At 40.0% G+C, this 6,051-nt stretch overlaps 1 protein-coding gene across 1 annotated transcript in view; it reads right to left on the bottom strand.

Moving 5' to 3' along the window:
• Nucleotides 1–1,877: 1,877 nt before the first annotated feature.
• stk11 (serine/threonine kinase 11) overlaps nt 1,878–6,051 on the bottom strand; it is a 60,457-nt gene continuing 56,283 nt past the window's right edge. Inside the window, 1 exon segment of the mRNA XM_034183141.1 lies at nt 1,878–2,472. The gene's annotated coding sequence lies outside the window, so the exon portion shown is untranslated.

Genomic DNA, 6,051 nt, shown 5'->3' with positions numbered 1-6,051 from the left:
ACTGAGCTTCTATTTAAATGAGCTAGCAAGTGTTTAGGCCACTTTCAGAAAAATATGTTGTCTTATTGGCTCTCAAGACCCTACAATTAGCAATAAAGGACTCATAAATTACATGCAAAAAGGCCAACATTAAATGTGCCTTCCTAAACAAGACATGTCCCAATACGACAACATAAGTAACTACAGCTTACATTAAAAGATGCCAACATGGATAACAGATTTGGTGGGTCCATTTTCTAGCAGAATTTCTTATTTCCAAGCCGAATTTGCATAAGCATTGACAGAGGTACTTAAAGCAATTTTGCAGACCAGCTCACTTGCACTCTACCAATAGATTGAACAGTCTGATATATTTATTTGGTCTAGTATTGGTTATTTCCACCAGAAACATTGCTCACCCCAATGTTGGTGTTCCCCATTACCAAGCCAGGAAGTGCCATGTTGTTCCTAATTTTATGAAACAGGGGACTTCTGAGTATGTTTGACTTTGAGTAGGCCAAATTTAATGTGTTGCAGTGTCAAAACTCAGAAAAAATGCATTCATAATCTAGACGAAAATTTGGGAGGAGGTACCAAGAGATGAGTTGTGGTGTTGTATAAGGCATACTGAAATATTGCATATTTAAGTAAAAAAAAAACATCAAGCCTTTCCACTCCAGTAAAAGCAGAGCTAAAGTATATTTTAAAAACAATAACCAAATGTTTAAAATGCTTTGTTGACATTTTATATTCATGCTTCAACTATTTTTCTAACATTTTGTGAGCCACCTGTTAATCAGTGAAGGTAACAGGATCCAGGTGCTTCCAGGAGCCCAAGTGACAGGAAATGTTCAGCTTTTTAGTCAGCCCAGCAGGGGTGGTGGCCAAGTGGTTAATGCGCTTGGTTTCAGTGCAGAAGGTTCCAGGTTCAAATCACACCCCTGCCACATTTCTCCATGTAATGTGGAGTTATGTCAGGAAGGGCATCCAGCGTCAAACCTGTGCCAATTCAACATGCAGATCATATATATATATATATATATATACACACACACACACCTATCAGGATTGCGCAGCTTCCACTAGGGATATTCAGTACTTCTGTATATTACACAAACCTTACTGCATGTTACGTGATAAGTACTGTCACCCGTCACAGTAGATTTCTCTTTTCATACTTGGGTTTGAAGCCTGCATACATGTCGCTGATCTCACATCCTTGTGCATATTCATACTCAATTTTGTGCTTCATATAAAAAAATGACTAGAGCAGAATATTCAACTATCTTGGAGGACAGACCTCACGGTTCCAGCGAAAGGCAAATGTTCAATTTGGAATGAACATCATTCTAAATAAAATTATTCGACAGTGACGGCGTTCTTTCGCATTACTTTATGCTTTTGTGCAAATGATCAATGAAATACCCTTTATTAAAATACCACAATCATCACCATGACAACACAAGCGTGTTCTCACATACTACTCATACTGCTGAAACATTTGAGTCATCTCAATCATGGTGCAGCAGACGGAGAAGTTGTCACAACCTTGCTGACGTAGGTAGCACTCCGCTCTTCCTCCTGCGGAGCTGTGACTCACCTGCACTTTGATCTATTTCTGCTGAGGAGCTGATGACAGGCCAAGCTGTGTACGGCTGACGTGATCAGCATAACAAAGACCATCACTGGAACGCTGGTGAGTGGACGATTGTGATCGCGCTCAGTATAAAACTGAGTCATAGCTGCTCTCAACATTCTGGACGCTGAACTGACTGGTGACGGTGGAAAAATAATGCATTTTTAAAACAGGACAGCTAAGAACCCACAGAGTACTGTACAACTATGGTTGTAAATTCAAATGAAATAAATTCAAATGAAAGAATCACAAGAGAGAAGAGTCTGTTTGGGACATTTTATATAAATAATAATTAAAAAATATTCACCGGGGTGGGGTGGGGAATAAAATGGAAATCAAAACAACCCATAACAGGTCTGCTGTAGATCACAAGGATTTAGTCTATCAGTCTGTCCACAATCCAGGCACTTTTCCTTTCATCCACCTCTGTACAGCATGCAGGTGTAGAAGTGTACTACCATAATTATTCTCATTATTACAGAATTATTCATTGCTTTGTTTTAATTTTTCTAAACACATCACAATGTGTCTCAAAAACTGCAATAAAGGTTCTGTAAAGACAGAGGCCATCAACCTCCCCCCCCCCCCCCCCCCCCCCCCCCCCGTAGGGTGACAGAATGGAGAAGGGAGGATGGCCAGAGCAGGACTGGAAGAAAGGAGAAGGAGCCAAAATATGGGAAGCAAAAAATAAACATCTTCAAAGCCAGTGCTGCCATCAGAGCAAAAAAAGATTTCATGCTGCTCCTCCTCTGCATCACGCGTCTGTAACAGACTTTGGAGGCCAGTGGTCGAAGGATGTGCGAACGCGTTAACATCAGTGGGCTTCTCTTTGAAGAGTCCTGAAACAGAACGTCAACCTGTCAGGAACAGGAAAAACAGTAAAGAAGAAAGAACACTGATGACTTTCTAATACAGAGCAGAGTTTATCATCACACAAAGTTTGGGAAAAAACAAACCAAAAAACAAACAAACAAACAAAAAAAACCCCTGTATGCCAATATTAGCTTGAATAACTGAAACTAACGGGTGATATTTAAATGCGAGAACTCGTCTATTGAATGAGGAGACATCCCACTTCATCTCATGCAGGGTGAGTCATCGCCTCAGCAAATGAATACACAGCATCTCCTCTGCACTGCATCCATGACACATCGTGCCACGAGTGGCTGGTATGAAAGAGCAAACTGTGGGAGGTAAGTACAGAGACAGGAGGCCAACTCCATAATCAGTGGTTTACACTTTGCCACACAAACAGGTCCCGCTTCTTACAAAAACAACTGAAAGATTAATGCAGCCAACCACCCTGACAGGCGGAAAGCTGGACCCCAAACTGTGCTGCCCTCAAGGGAACCGGTCTGGATCTTACTGTGCAACTTTAGAGGACTGTCTGTGCGTTTGCTTTGGGAGCAGTGGTGAGTCAGAGCACCACTTCGCTGAATTTCAAGTCTTTCTCTCCCTCTCCTCCCATTCTCCTCGACCTGTAGTATGACAGCTCCAACATCCTCTCATTTTACCTGCATTTGACTTGCCTCGTCTGTCTTTTCTGTCACCTGCTGCAACGAAAAAAAAAATGTACAGTAGTGTTCCGAATAATAGTGCTATGTGACTAAAAATATTATCCAAGTTTTAAGTATATTTTTACTGTTACATGGAAAACAAGGTACCAGTAGATTCAGTAGATTCTCACAAATCCAACAAGACCAAGCATTCATGATAGTCACACTGTTAAAGCTATGAAATTGAGCTATTAGAAAAAAAAAAGTAGAAAAGGGGGGTTCACAATATAGTAGTGTGGCATTCAGTCAGTGAGTTTGTCAATTTTGTGGAACAAACAGGTGTGAATCAGGTGTCCCCTATTTAATGATGAAGCCAGCACCTGTTGAACATGTTTTTCTCTTTGAAAGCCTGAGGAAAATGGGACATTCAAGACATTGTTCAGAAGAACAGCGTAGTTTGATTAAAAAGTTGATTGGAGAGGAGAAAACCTATAAGCAAGTGCAAAAATTATACAACCCCTGGCAAAAATTATGGAATCACTGGCCTCGGAGGATGTTCATTCAGTTGTTTAATTTTGTAGAAAGAAAAGCAGATCACAGACATGACACAAAACTAAAGTCATTTCAAATGGCAACTTTCTGGCTTTAAGAAACACTAAGAAATCAAGAAAAAAAATTGTGGCAGTCAGTAACAGTTACTTTTTTAGACCAAGCAGAGGGAAAAAAATATGGAATCACTCAATTCTGAGGAAAAAATGATGGAATCATGAAAAACAAAAGAACGCTCCAACACATCACTAGTATTTTGTTGCACCACCTCTGGCTTTTATAACAGCTTGCAGTCTCTGAGGCATGGACTTAATGAGTGACAACAGTACTCTTCATCAATCTGGCTCCAACTTTCTCTGATTGCTGTTGCCAGATCAGCTTTGCAGGTTGGAGCCTTGTCATGGACCATTTTCTTCAACTTCCAAAGATTTTCAATTGGATTAAGATCCGGACTATTTGCAGGCCATGACATTGACCCTATGTGTCTTTTTGCAAGGAATGTTTTCACAGTTTTTACTCTATGGCAAGATGCATTATCATCTTGAAAAATGATATCATCCCCAAACATCCTTTCAATTGATGGTATAAGAAAGTGTCCAAAATATCAACGTAAACTTGTGCATTTATTGATGAGTAATGACAGCCATCTCCCCAGTGCCTTTACCTGACATGCAGCCCTATATCATCAATGACTGTGGAAATTTACATGTTCTCTTCAGGCAGTCATCTTTATAAATCTCATTGGAACGGCACCAAACAAAAGTTCCAGCATCATCACCTTGCCCAATGCAGATTTGAGATTCATCACTGAATATGACTTTCATCCAGTCATCCACAGTCCACGGGTGCTTTTCCTTAGCCCATTGTAACCTTGTTTTTTTCTGTTTAAGTGTTAATGATGGCTTTCGTTTAGCTTTTCTATATATAAATCCCATTTCCTTTAGGCAGTTTCTTACAGTTCGGTCACAGACGTTAACTCCAGTTTCCTCCCATTCGTTCCGTTGTGCATTTTCGATTTTTGAGACATATTGCTTTAAGTTTTCTGTCTTGACGCTTTGATGTCTTCCTTGCTCTACCAGTATGTTTGCCTTTAACAACCTTCCCATGTTGTTGTATAGGTCCAGAGTTTAGACACAGCTGACTGTGAACAACCAACATCTTTTGCAACACTGCGTGATGATTTACCCTCTTTTAAGAGTTTGATAATCCTCTTTGTTTCAATTGACATCTCTCGTGTTGGAGCCATGATTCATGTCAGTCCACTTGGTGCAACAGCTCTCCAAGGTGTGATCAACTCCTTTTAGATGCAAACTAACAAGTAGATCTGATTTGATGCAGGTGTTAGTTTGGGGATGAAAATGTACAGGGTGATTCCATAATTTATTCCTCAGAATTGAGTGAGTCCATATTTTTTTTTTCCCCTCTGCTTGGTCTAAAAAGTAACTGTTACTGACTGCCACTATTTTTTTCCTTGATTTCTTATAGTGTTTCTTAAAGCCAGAAAGTTGCCATTTGAAATGACTTTAGTTTTGTGTCATGTCTGTGATCTGCTTTTTCTACAAAATTAAACAACTGAATGAACATCCTCCGAGGCTGGTGATTCCATCATTTTTGCCAGGGGTTGTAGGCTGTTCATCTACAATGATCTCCAATGCTTTAAAATGGACAAAAAAAACAAAAAACAAACAAAAAAAAAAAACATGCGTGGAAGAAAAATGGAAAACAACCATCAAAATGGATAGAGAATAACCAGAATGGCAAAGGCTCACCCATTGATCAGCTCCAGGATGATCAAAGACAGTCTGGAGTTACCTGTCAGTGCTGTGACAGTTAGAAGACGCCTGTGTGAAGCTAATTTATTTGCAAGAATCCCTCGCAACAGTCCCTCTGTTAAATAAAAGACGTGTGCATAAGAGGTTACAATTTGCCAAAAGAACACATCAACTGGCCTAAAGAGAAATGGAGGATATTTTGTGGACTGATGAGAGTAAAAATTGTTCTTTTTGGTCCAACAGCCGCAGACAGTTTGTGAGATGACCCCCAAACTCTGAATTCAAGCCACAGTTCACAGTGAAGACAGTGAAGCATGGTGGTGCAAGCGTCATGAGATGGGCATGTTTCTCCTACTATGGTGTTGGGCCTATATATCGCATACCACGTATCATGGATCAGTTTGGATATGTCAAAATACTTGAAGAGGTCATGTTGCCTTATGTTGAAGAGGACATGCCCTTGAAATGGATGTTTCAACAAGACAATGACCCCAAACACACTAGTAAACCAGCAAAATCTTGGTTCCAAACCAACAAAATTAATGCCTCGCAGATGTGCAGAAATCATGAAAAACTGTGGTTATACAACTAAATACTAGTTTAGTGATTCACAGGATTG

The sequence above is a fragment of the Thalassophryne amazonica genome, chromosome 12 (genome assembly GCF_902500255.1).
Source record: "Thalassophryne amazonica chromosome 12, fThaAma1.1, whole genome shotgun sequence".
NCBI classification, from domain to species: domain Eukaryota; kingdom Metazoa; phylum Chordata; class Actinopteri; order Batrachoidiformes; family Batrachoididae; genus Thalassophryne; species Thalassophryne amazonica.
This window is presented reverse-complemented; position numbering and strand designations above follow the sequence as displayed.